The following is a 14,107-nucleotide window of genomic DNA, read 5'->3' as shown; positions in this document are numbered from 1 at the left end:
TCAAAGTTCATTGCCGAATCAAGGGCTTGGGGAGTAAAGTCAGAGCTAGAGCCCAACAAATAACCCCGATTGCAAATTCCTATCCATTATAGACGCGATGAAGAAAAAAAAATAGAAAATATATAAAGCACGTGGAAGTGGAGAATTTTAATTAAATCTTACTGCGGCTGTAACAACACAGAAGTGATTTTTCATTCGGAGCTCGCCCCTTGCTTGTGTTTTATAGCGGTTTCTTGCCTCTGACTTTATTTTAAAATATTAGACGAGGTGCAGAATTATAAATGACTCTTTCCTTATCTGTGCTGCTCACATATCCAGGATCAGAGGAGCTGATTAAGAAAGAAGTCAGAGGCACCGTTGGATTCATAATGATTCGGAATAATGAATCCTTATCTCTGCTTTCCAGATTATCAGCCTTTCAGCTCCCAATGTTTTGTTACATGGGATAATTTATTGCATCTAATACATCACAATGAATCTGATGGCAGAAAGCGATGGGCAATGTTGTGGAAAGGGGGCTTTTTTTATCCTGGGGGCAGTGCAACTGCCTTTTTTAACAGTTTTTAATTGGGAAAATATAAGGTAGATCTGATAAAGAAGAAGAAGGAGAAGGGTGTACGCGGCGCTTTAATTAGTGTGTCAATTTCAGGCTGAAATTAACAAAATCGACCTCAAAGTAGGGCTTGCTTATTTTCTCATAAGCAGCGAGATCCTAATTTTACATGATTTATTTTTTATGAAAAAAAGGAGATAATTAATCATAGACATTGAATAAAGCACGGAGCCAAGTTAAGATAAAACGTAATTTGCATCTTTTTAAAAAAAAAGAGGGAGCCGCCAATAACATTCAATTCTCTCTCCGCCCCTCTTTCCAAACAAACACACACATAAGAAAAAAATCGATTAGACATTTCTGTTATCAATCGCCTTGCTTGTTAAAAAAAATGCCTTCCCCCCCCCCTTTCTTTTATCATAAAGTGGAGAAACACCTCTGGTTGCTTTGTGTGCAAATGAACGTTGAATTGTGTTTGTTTCTCATTGCAGAAATTAAGGGGGGGGGTGTTCACCTGAAATTATTTCTCTGTTTGTGGGTGGGGATGTGTTTCAGAAGAGGGCAGGATCTGATGATATTTTGTTGCAGCTGGATGTGTTCGTTTTAATCCTTTCAAGAAATAGCCATTCAAATGTCTGCCTCTTACCCTCCATAGTGATAGGATGGGATGCAGATCTGATTTCCTGCAGGCTGCCGCAACTCACCTTCTAGTGCCAGGGGCTGGGAATCACATTGCAATAAAAACTCGTAAGAAAAATGCATCTCGGTTTAATTTGGCTTTGTTCTAGCGAAGGAACCATCCCAACTACTCTCAATGGGGCGCCTAGATAACGTTGCTCTGCTAGACTTGACGTTAGATGATAATTTGATCTTAATTGGTTGGATCGGATCAGAGAAAATGGTGGCTAAAATCCACCCTCGTTCATAGCCCATTTAATATGAGGTGGGTGTTTCTCTGTATCTACTTTTATCATCTTTTTATATACCCCGTGGGAGTTGTGTTTTCTAAATGCTAAAGCTAATATACAACTACTTCGGTGCTCAGCCTTCTGCTGCGAGGTCTGAGTTGCTCCGGCCCATTCAGTGTCTAAACATTAACCAGGTGGAATATGGTCCTTTTTCCAGGGAAACGCTTCTCAAATGGGGTCGAATGATAACTCACTCCCCCTTCCCATCCCATCTCTTTAAGGGAAATGGCCATATGGCTTTGATGCCTTTAGATGGACAGGGGGCTCCCTACACCGGTCCATCTGCTAAACATCTGATCAGAGTTTTCTACCTGGTGGTGTTTTCCTAGCTACCTTCAAACGGGAATCTCTGTTTCCCTCCTGTTTCTGTACAGGGCATTTCGTGCAACGTTTGTCAAGGGATTTGAAGTATCAATGAGATCAATCATTTCCCAGCACCCAATGTGCAGCTGATTGGATAGGAATATAGATCTATGTATCCACACACCGGTTCTGCCCTAGATGAAACAGGGTTGGACCAGGTCCCACAGCCAGATGAACGTTCCGTTTCCCAGCATTATCTCCGCACTTAAACGCGCTTTCCTCGCCGCGGTGCCAAGAATAATTTGCATAATATTTGCAGTTGTAATTAGCTGATGAACATCTTCCAGCCTTCCCCTTTGTTTTCTCTGCATTTGCTCTTCCATTGATGCCAGTTTTGATCTTTAATATTACAGTATCCCGATAGAGTATTTTATATCTGATCTGCAGCGCATGAAAGGCTCACAAGGCGGGGTGGGGGCTGAAGACGAACTGGGGGGGACGGACACGCAGCTTTTAACTAATCGCAGTTTCAAACGGTTGCTTGAGAAGCCGGAATCTAGAGTTGCGGAGCAAAGGAGATAAACGTCGGGTCCGATCCGTTTCAAATAATGTTGGGCTTGCTCAGGTTAAAAAAAAAAAAAAAAGATCCGCATTTGTGCATCAGGTAACAAATGGCAGTTGGCGATGGCTAAAAATCTAGTCTCGCTCCTCGGGTTCCCTTCCCCAGCCAAGGCAGCCCTGGGAGAGCCTGGGAGTGGAGGCGTCGCCCGGTCCCACCGGCGGATTTGGGGGAGGGAGGGGAACAGAGAACAGATCGAGTTCGCCCCTTATTTGGGTGATTTCCCCCCCCCCCCACTGGATCTGGCTGCTGGGGCTGAAAGTTTGGGAGCAGGTGATTTCACCTGGGGGGGGGGACACCCCTCGATCAAGCTGCCTCCTGAGGGCAGATCGCGACTGCGCCCCCAATCGCCCCAACAAAGGGGGGGCGCAGTGCACCCTCCCCCCCCCCCCCAGAGTGACCAGACAGCAAGTGTAAAACATCGGGACACAGGTTGGGGGGTAATAGGAGGCTAGATAAGAAAAAGCCCCCAAAATCGGGACTGTCCCTATAAAATCGGGACGCCTGGTGAAGGCACCTGGAGAGCTGCGTGCTCAGTGGGGCGGGGGCCAGGGGGTCCTGGGGCCGGGGAGGTGATTAGCTGGAAGGGTTATTAAACCGCCTAATGAATGAGGGCCTGTGGAGCGGGGACTCGGTTTTCAGGCCGAGCCCGGGAACAAATAGCGACCATTTAACGTTGACACCCTGCCTGGCGACGAGCTGGCGCTCCGCGGCCGCCTGATCCGGGCTAAGAGGTCCGGCGAGCCTTTGGAGAGACCGAGTTTCCAGCTATCAGGTTCTCCCGATCTCGCTCCCCCTTTCCCCGGGCTCCGGTTTCAGGCTGGGCTTGTCCCGTGGCCGCTTTACCGCTGCGCGCTCCTAAATGAGAGTCAAGGAGGCAGGGATCGAATGGCAGCGGGGTCAATGCGATTTGGTTAACCGGGCGCTGGGCTGGTGGCTAGAAACTTGGGTGGGACCCAGGCGTGGGGGGCAAGGGGCTGAATGGAGAGGAACTAAACCGGGGAGAAAGAGAAGGAGGGAGAGAAAGAAGGGGAGACCCCAGGAAAGGGACAGACAAGGGGGGGCGTAGCCCAGGCCTGGCTCAGGCAAAGCCCCCTGGGCCTCTGAACTGTTTGAAAGTGGGTGGGAGATGGGAAAGCTCCCACCATGGCCCCTGCACCCAGGGCTAGGAGTGTGTGTGTGTGTGTGTGTGTGTGTGTGTGAGATATGCAGGGGGGGTGGCATTTGTGTGCGCATGTTAGGTAGGGATGCGTGTCGATTGTGTAGAGTGTGTGCCATGTGTTATATAGGTGTACGCACATGTGGTGGGTGGGCGCTCTATAGGTGTGCATAGGCGTGGGGGTCTTATGGGGGGGTGTAGTGGTTTGTGTGACGTGGTACATAGATGTATATATGTATGGTGTGTGTGTTATATAGGGTGTGTATCGTGGGTGTGTTATTCAGATGCGTGTGTGTTATATAGGTGTGCATATGTGTGGCATGTGTGTTATATAGGGGTGTGTTGTGGGTGTGTCATTCAGATGCATGTGTGTTATATAGGTGTGCATATGTGTGGCATGTGTGTTATATAGGGCGTGTGTGCAGAGCTACAATTCATTTACAAACTTTACACCATTAACTTGGGCTTGAACAGGGACTGGGAGTGGCTGGCTCACTACAAATGCAATTTTCCCTCTCTTGGTATTGACACCTCCTCATCAATTATTGGGAGTGGACCACATCCACCCTGACTGAATTGTCCTTGTCAGCACTGGTTCTGCACTTGTGAGGTAACTCCCTTCTCTTCATGTGTCTGTATATTTATGCCTGTATCTGTAATTTTCACTCCACGCATCTGAAGAAGTGGGGTTTTTACCCACGAAAGCTTATGCCCAAATAAATCTGTTAGTCTTTATGGTGCCACCGGCCTCCTTGTTGCTTTTATGGATATGAACTAACACAGCTATCCCCTGATACTTGTGTATGTGTGGTGTGTTATATAGGGATGTGTGTAGTGTACGTGTGTGTGTGGTATATAGGGATGTGTATATGTGTAGTGTGTTATACAGGTTCATGTGTGTTATATAGCTGTGCATATGTGTGGTGTGTGTGTTATATGGGTGTGTGTGTGTACATGTGGTGTGTTATATAGGGATGTGTGTAGTGTGTAGTAGTGTGGTATATAGGTGTGTGTATATGTATACAGGTTTATAGGGGTGTATCTATGTGTAGTATGTGCTATGCAGGTACATGTGTGTTATATAGGTGTGGGGTATGTGTGCTATAAAGGCTGTGCACATCATATAGGTGGGTGCACTATACAGGAGTGTGTGTTACATAGCTGTGTGTGTTATTGTGCAGGTGTTATAAAGGCATATGTGTGTTATATAGGAGTTTGTGAGTTAGCTGGGATGTGCGTGCTATATAGGAGTATGTACAGTGTGTACGAAAGAGGTCTGTTTATTAACCGAGGATGTGTGAGCATGTGAAGGGAGTGGGTTTGTGGGACAGGTGTGTTTGTATAAGTGTAATGTGTGTCAGCAGCAGAGGGGTATGTACAGCTCTATAGTGTGCGAGTGTGTAGGGAGGGTGTGTTGTGTGAGGGAGGCTTTCAGGTGGGGAAGAAGGATCAGGAGCAATGCCCAGGTATATTGTACAAGGGTGTTTGGTTGGGAGTGTGTGTGTGCGAGAGAGGGCTCTGTATAGGGGCAAGACATAGGAGAGAGGGGTGGCTGTGGTCGGTATGGGTGTGTGAGAGAGAGGTGTGGATGGGTGTGCGGGGGTTCCAGTGATGGAGGACGTATTTGTGTGTGCGAACAGGTGGAAACTGCTGGGGTGCATGTGTCTGTATCTGGGGTGTGCACGGGGGTCAGTGGGGGTTGTGAGTAGGCTGGGATGCATGGAGCCTGTGAGCTGTATGTGTATAGGGCATGAGTATAGAGTGCGCGTTGTGCAGTGGGATGTGTGGATAGGGGTTGAGTGTAGGCCGTGAGCTCTGTTCGCGTTTATGTTTTGAATTGGTACTTTGAAGACGTGAACTTTCTGTTCCCCCACATGGCGAGTGTCTAATCTCCCAAACTCAAAGCAGGCTTGAGCCAACCTCTCCCCATACGTAGAGGCCCGGCTGGGTTTGATTTTTATCACAAGGATCACTGGATTTTTAAAATGAATTTCCTTTAAGAGAAAGTTTCCTATTATTGAGCTGGTCAAGGAGCAGCATTCAAACTTCTCCGCTCAGATTCTCCACTCCTCCTTCCAAAGAAATACCTTATACCACTCACCTTCTTCTTCCAATGTTAGGAGAAAAATCCACATGGATCCCTGGCAATGTAAACCTTAGAAAGGACTCACCCTAAGAAAGTGAATGGACACAGAGAGCCTTGTAATTTCTGGATCGCTTTCTGATATCTCAATTCAAATGTTGTTAAAATGTTTTTAATGGCCACACCCCAAACTTTTGTGTTCCATGAACTAGGATAGGAAAAGCGAGCCAAGATCTGTCAAAAATCACCAAGGTTATCCAAGAGATGTCATGCCGTTGAAATGGCCCAATAAGTTGCTATAGGGGACCAGCTCCCTATATTGCCCTCCTATGGGTGCTACACATAAATGCCTTCATTTCATAGATGCTACTGTACTTACAAAAGGTAATTCACGTGTTTGTGCTGCACTGGACACTTGACGACTCCCCAGATAAAGCACAATCAGGGGCATTTGCACATTAGGTGCAGCAGAAAGTGAATAGAGAGGAGAAGGAGTGTGTGGGTCAGTTAGGAGATTTAAGGAATAAACACACTGAATCATTTTGGATTGTTTTCATTTGCACCATAGTATTCTGATAATGAGTACAATGTTTCTCTCTAGTGTCAAGTATCAGAGAGTAGGCATCCGACGAAGTGGGTATTCACCCACGAAAGCTCATGCTGCAAAATGTCTGTTAGTCTATAAGGTGCCACAGGATTCTTTGCTGCTCTCTCTAGTGTGTGTATGTGTATTTGTGCTTTTATATACCTATGCATATACAGAGGCGAGCAGAAGTGTGTGCATTTATATGCATGGGGTGAGAGTTAGGTGTGAGGTATGTATATATGGTGTGTGTGAATTAATAAACTGATGTGTGTGTGTGTGAACATATAGGTGTGTATGCACATTTCCGTGTTTCAATCTATACCTACGTATATATTACGTAGCTATATTTTCGCGTGTGTCTCTCTCTATATATCTCCACTAAGGCTGTGTTTCCGGAGAAATTCTCAAATAGAGCAGTGTAATTTCTCCGCTGCTTTTGATTGACATGCTGTCCCTGGGATCATGTGTTAATCCCTTCTTCACTCAAGCCTTTTCATAACTCATTTCTCTCTGCTAGATGGAGACTCTGATGGTTACCGAGGCAACGACGATAGCACTAAGCCATTTCCCTCTCTGCAAGGAGACCATTATTCCGCATGCATAGGCCATTTGCAACAAAGGTCGCCACAAAGTCATCCACAACCCAGCGCACGTTTATTAAACTTTTATTCTTTTTTTCCCTCCCCCCAACAGGGAAACTCATCGGCACGTGTACATGGTGTGGGCGGGGAGGGGTAAATCATTGTAATCTAGCTAATAATAACTGGAGCAGATATTCCTCTATCCACACGGCAATATCATACAAATCAGGAGCTTAGAGTTCCTGCTCCAGAAAGATCATGTTTAGAGGGGTAGGTTTTGCATCCACGATTTCTATTTGTCTTTTGTTCTCCTCTCAAAGAGCAACTTTTATAGCTGTTGGAGAAAACACACACACCTGGGAGAGCTGGATGTGAATGTTTAATATAAAAGCCACATGGCGATTCAAACCTCTCTCGAGCCGTTTGTTAACTATCTTCCTCTCTATACATTGTGTATATATCGTAGAAAGAGCTCACTCTATCTACCTATCGCTCTTTCTACAATCATCTTTCCTGGAATACAAATTCCACCTTGGCTCCATACCTGTGCTCACTGGAGCTGGATATAAATAACTGGGGAGGCTTCTTCTCTCAGTCTTACTAATTGCATAACAGTGGTAAAGTGTCCCCTGCTTATAATAGAACAGTATGTTAATATAGTACCTGAGAGAGGCCCACTGGGAGCTGATGCACTTCACTTTTGCCCAGCAAGGCATTCAGGTATTTCCATTTTACATATGCTGTCAAGCTATTCTCTTCTATTGCTTGCTAGTTCTTTGCAGCTTTTCAGTTCAACTTGGAAAGATGTTCCTTAGCTCTTATATAGCTCTTTCGCACCATAGATCTCAAAGCACTTAATAAAAGCAAGTTAAAATTATTAGTCCTGTTTCCCAGATGGGGAAACAGAGGGATGGAGAGTTACCAAAGTGGTAGGGCCAGGAAAAGACCCTAGATCTTCTGAGTCTCAAGCTAGCTGCCTTAGCCACTTGCCCATGCTGCCAACAGGAAGGGATGCTGTTGAAAACCCTAGTTTGGAAATGTGGAAGTGGTGCTTTTATGTACACATATAATGTCACCGTTTTTATGTCTTTCTTCCAAGAGAGTCTTGACCCTAATCTCAAATTCAGCAAATAGAAAGAGCAAGGTGTAATGTTGTCCATAGCGTATCATTCAGGCAGATTTTTCTGTAGTTCACAAAATTGATGGCTATGTTCGAACAAGTTGGTGAAAGTTCTCTGCCTGCTCGTATTGGCTTTCTGGACATACTTCTGCATCCCCATGCACCTGATGTGACGTCTTCACCTCTGTCTCCTTTATCTCATTGGATATTAATCAAGGTTTATCAACAGAGACCAACATCTAAAAATGTCAGGCTGATTTCTATAACCACTAGCCATCAGCTTTACGTATCAGTGACCGTAAGGCCTCAGATGGCAGGTATATACCATCTCTCTCTGGCTCTGTTTTAAGATTATTATAAAATTAGACCTACAAAGATTTTATCAATCTCATGACCTTTTTTCCCCAGAACAAAGGACTCTTTATGGCTTCAGTAGTTTTCTATGTAGCGCCATCCTTGAAATAATCCACTAAAACTTTTCGTGGCTTAGGAAGACAACATGGTCATTTCAATAGCTGCCTTGAAATGGGCCCCAGTTCAAAGGCGGGACGTAAGTGTGAGGATGTGCACAACACACATCACGCACTGAATAGGAAGAACAATCGCCCCATTTGCACTCCCCGCTGAATTCCTAAGATAACTCCTCTTCTTTCTGTCTAGATGTCCACAATACCAGTCCAGGACCTTCTCCTTTCTCATTCTGGTTCCTGCACCTCTCTGGCCTCCCTCCCACTCAGCTTCATACACAGCTGCTAAGGCCATCTGTCTGGCCCATCACTCTGACCACAACACTCCCCTATTCGTATCCCTCCGCTAGCTGCCCGGGTTTCACAGGCCAGAAGGAATGACCAGATCATCTAATCTGACCTCCTGTCTAGCACAGGCCACCAATGCTCCCTCAACTCCCCTATACCCCAGCCAACAAAACGAGACCAAAGCACTACAGCACACAAGAGCCCAAGCTCTGGTGTGCCGCAGGCAGTGACTAGGCAGGACTGAGGTGCACCAGTGTCTGAGGCCCCCTCAATGACAAAGAAATTGGTTACGGGAGATATACCCAGCTGACCCAGCAAGTGGCCCACACCCCATGCTGCAGAGGAAGGCAAAACTCCCCCAAGGTCACAAGGTTTCACCGCATCCAGACCGAGACTTTGGTCCTCATCTTCAAAGCCCTGCACCGTTTGGCCCCACTCGTCTTGTCCTGCCCACTCGCCAGCAGTGATGACGCTCTCATGGGCCTGTGCGTCAACGTCTCATACAAACACCTCTGCGCTTTCTTCCCTGGGCCGCTGCGAACGGTCACTACCCTCTCCTCCCAGTCTCTGCTGGGCTTCCTATGAGAACGCCGCCAATGAATGGTGGCTTGAGGGGCCGGCGGGATGAGTTCATTTGTCTATTTACCATGATCAGAAAGGCAAAGGTATACGGGTACATTCCTACAAGTGAGTGCATCTGGTTGTAGCCACCTCCCCGACTCTTCATATATCACTAGGTATCTTAGACACGGATCCTGAAGCATGTGGGACCACTCACGTATTATAACTTGCTGCTCCCAGGCCCGAACGTCATCAGAGAGGAGGACCCTCTTCCCATTGAAGTCATTGTTTTTTTCCATTGTCTCCAGGGAGAGTCGAAACTGGCCTGTAACATCACATTCTATTGGGAGCAGCTACCAGGAAGACACCCATATGGGTTGGAAAGCAGTTTCTAGCTTCCCCAGCACCTACAGCGAATCCAAATCCTAAACCCAGATGACTTGAGGCTCACGATCACCAGGGGCTGTCGGCGTCCAACTGTTTTGGTTTGTAAATAGAATGAAACAATAAAAGAAAAATGGTGACTCATAATGCATTTTACTTACATGCCAACCATGAAACACAACCCCATTTCTTTTTCCTCTTCTGGCTTTTAGTTTGCTTTGGAATTTTTAATCTAGAAAATCGACAGCTTACCGGTAATAACAGCAACGTCTGCTTTTTCTGCTGCCACCGTAGGTCCTGACTCAGCGAAGCACTAAAACAAAGCGCTTAACTTTAAGCATGTGCTTATGTCCCATTGACTTCACATTATGTAAGGGCTTAAAGTACTTTTCTGAACCCCGGGCCTGTCAGAGGAACGTCACTTCAAGAGTGAGGTGAAACAGGTTTAAAACAGGCAACATATTTATTTGCAAAGGAGAGTCTGTTTTGCACGATCTAAATCGCCCCCTGGGGTAAAGAAATCCCCCGAGACAACCAGAAGTTTGGGTTAAACCTTAAGATTTGCCACGTACCTGAAGAATTTCCATCCCACTAAGGCTAATTTAGGATTCCTCCACTTTCTGCTGGAGAGGGGGAGTGGGTTGATTCATTTTATAGGTGGGACCTTGCATCCCACTTTACCACTTGGGATCAGATGGGGCCTGCTCTGAAAAAGCAGCTTCCCAGGATTCCAGATGCCGCTGCTAAAGAGTTGGCGTCTCAGCCCTTCTTGGGCCGAGGTGACACTAGTGAAAGTGAGAATCGCTGCTGGCAACGTGCACCCACCGTGGAAGGTGGGGGAAAGCCTGTTATTTTAAACTGTGAGGGTGACCCTGGGGAAATTGTGCTGCTTCGCTGGCTAGTAAAAATTGTCTGCAAATGATGCCTCTGCACAGAACAGCAGGAAAAATGCAGCCGTTCACTGGGGAGTCTAGCTGTAGCCCCACAGCAATGTCTCAGGGCTTGAAAACAAAAATTTGGGCCTGACTCCCTCCTCCTCGGGCTTGATTGTCAGGAGTGCAGAGACCTAGGCTCCAAAGGGGGAAGCGGGGGAATGTTCCTGCTAAGATCTTGAGCCATTAGAAAGAGAAAGTTTCTTGATGGTGGAGCAGTCACTGGATAGCCGAGAGCCCCGGAGACACTGAGAGCTGGGAATAAAGAGAGCATGAGCAGGCGGGTGGGGAGAACAAGGAATGAAAATTGCCCCTTCTGAATCTAGGGGAGGTGACCGTGCTTGGGGAGAAACCCAAGGCAGCAGGTATCTAGTAGTTATAGGGCCCACCAGAGGGGAGACGGGGAAGAGAGGGCAAAATCCAGGCCCAATGAAGGTCATTAGCAAAATTCCCATTGACCTCGCTGGGGCTGGCATTTCACTGCGGGTGTCAACTCTGCTGTATCATTGGTGCATGCTGATGACTTGAGATTTCCAGGTGTGTTGGGGGGGGTCTACTCCTTAGTAAGTGTCATCATGGGCCAATTGGGTCCTCGCCTCATAACACTCATGTGTTACTCTGTCCCAGGACTCAGAACAAGCCCGCACCCCAGGACACGCTTACCTGAGCTACTAGTTCAAAACTGGGAACATTTTCTCAGTTTGGGTTTTTATTAACACGTATTCGTCATTCCTGACATTCTTTATGATGATTAAAACAGGATCTTCCCGCTCCAAACACAAGTAGCCGAGGCCCATCAAATGCAGTGATATCATTCGTGAAATAAGCCAGGGAAGCGACTGTGGGTTTGGAGAGAATATATGGCAGGTATCTACAAACCCTTTGCACTAATTGATGGGTTCTCTATATATCATCCTAGATAAACGGCTCTTGTGCAGTAAATGCTGATGTTTAGAACATCCTGATAGTGTTTTTGTTAACAAGAAGATAACAGAAGAGCAAGATACGTTTGTTTAGCTGCCTATAGATAAACCCAATAGCGTCTTTGTTAAGTTTTCATGACTGATGGCAAGCACTAAATGCGATAAATAATACCCCAGATCCTGATTGGGCACTACTGCAATACAAATAATAAATAACAGTGTCCAGCCAGAGACCTGACCTTTTAGTGCATGGGATTGGGGGGTCGAGAGTTTTTGATTCTTTAGATTGAAGGCTAGTGATTTTATAATATATATAATAACCCAAAGTTTCTACACCCATACTGATCTTATAAAGATTTTACATACACACACATTTTATGTAGGATACACACTGCATTTCAAATATACTATACACATGGCATATTTATCCATTTACAGCCTAAGATTTTAATAATCCAGTGGTTACTGGTGTGTGTTTGTGGGGGAGGGGGGAGAAACCTGTCACGAATATTTTACTGCCTTTTATAAATGACTCTCCACTAATACACCAGGAGAAGTAATGTAAAGCTTTAAACTAGAGAAAGTGTCTCCCCAAACACACAGAAGCAAGGAAGATCGTTTACCTCCTTGCAGGCAGACAAGTCTAAACATTAATGTTTCCCCCTAAAGGGAGAAAGCTGAGTCAATGAATAGCTGAAACTCCCTTCTCTGACTTTCTTTAGCTAGGGTGCTTATTATTTCTCAAACCACAATTTGCTAATTGCCAGGTCTGTTGTATGGGACCTGTTACCAACTGAGTGTTATTATTTAAAGGGTCAAATTGTTCCCTGACTCATTTCCAGCGCAAGGCTGGGGAGTTGCAGGTTTTTCTGAATGTCTCTGTTTTACCTTCAAACACTTCCACCATCTCCATCACCAGCTCTTCTCTGACTTGATTGGAACTAAACAGAGGGGGGGGAAGAGCTGATTACAAGCGACCAGCAGGGGGAGGCAGGCCCAGAAAAGACCTGTCCCGAGCCCCCAGGGTTGCAAACACAGCAAGCTTCCAGAGTCAGGCTATGAAGCAAGAAAACTCCTTTCATTTGTTGCAGGGGGTTGTAATTATGACACACGACACTGGGATCTTTTCCAACCAATCAGTCACTTGCATTTATTTTGTGTGTTTATTTTTGATCTGTTGAATGAGTGGAAGGGGAAAGTTGACTCCATCCAGGGCACTCAGACTTACCCTCCACCCCAACTGCCACCAGGAGGGATAGTAAAGGCCCTAGCAAGCCAGGGGCTAGCAAATTCCCAGGCAGAGAATGACAGGAGGTTTATGCGCTAAAAAAGGAGAAAACAACTAGTGGCAAATAGCACGGGTTAAAATGTGCCTTCATCACCTTTCTTTTCCAGCACCGAGGTTGGAGGGGATCAGTAATTTCATTTTGTCAGTTTCTTGGCTTAAGTAAGTCCTTAGATTGCCAGCCCCCCCTTAAGTCTAGGCAGCCCCCTGCTATTTGGGTATCTGGGGTTGGATCATGAGAAAGCTGGAGCGGGACATTAGATTTCGGTTCTGCTCCTACTTAAGTACCATTGGGTCGGCCGTGTCAGTGTTTGGCCCAGCCCCCAACAGACTCTGCTAGCGGGAAACCCACTTTGACTATGGGACTCTTTTTTTTTCCCTTTTCAGGTGGCAAAAAAAAAAGTGGCTGCATCCAAAGTGTTCCTTTGCTCTGTTTGCAAGAGAACTGGCGGCCTGAGAGCTGACTTTATGTTCCAGCTGCTGAATTCCTGGCAGTGGCTAAAGTTAAGATTTCCACATTTCATGTAAAAGAGGCCTCACCCTAAGACAAACTGGGTCCTCTAGGGTTTTTACACCAGTTAGTCTATTTTTTTTCTTTTTACAGAGGAGTGAAGAGCCAGGTCTCTCAGCGGGAGAGAAAAGAGCAGAAAATGACAGCAAAGACACCCAAACCCCTGGGTTCTGAATTGTTTGCTTTAAGCACAGGGGTTATCACTGCTCCCCTCTCCCCAAGGAGATGCTGAAGGAAAGATGCACCCTGTCAGCTCTCACCTCATTAATGAAGCATTCCTCTTCATATATAGCCAAAGCATTAAACATAAAGCACTCTGCCAACCCCTCAAGCCAGTTGGGCAAAGCTCATTCAGTGTGTAATAACGATAAAGATCTCACACTGGGATCCACCTGGATGAAAGGTGTTATATCAGAGTATTTTACAACCTGAGTCTGTGTGTATATATTTTTTTTTTACACACACACGCACGCTTCCATGCAAAAGTAAAATAGTATTCGTGCAACCACCGGCGTTGAGAAAACAAGTTCTTCAAAGTGGAGTTGGTTGGAAAATTTGGAGTTAAAGAAGCAGGGAAATTTCTAAACACAGGTGTCTGCAATGTAAACAAAAAAAAAAAGAAAGAAATTGAATGTTTTCTGATCAGTTGGTCAGAACATAATTGTGGAAGAATGCCCTCATCTTCTGACCAACTCCACTTAGAAGTCAGGAAGTGCAGTTGTAGGACTGAGAATGAACCTTCCCCTTGTATTGATGCCTTAAATCTCTTGGCTATCTGGACACT

The sequence above is a fragment of the Mauremys mutica genome, chromosome 1 (assembly GCF_020497125.1).
Source record: "Mauremys mutica isolate MM-2020 ecotype Southern chromosome 1, ASM2049712v1, whole genome shotgun sequence".
Classification (NCBI taxonomy): Eukaryota; Metazoa; Chordata; order Testudines; family Geoemydidae; genus Mauremys; species Mauremys mutica.
Note: the sequence above shows the minus strand (reverse complement) of the source record.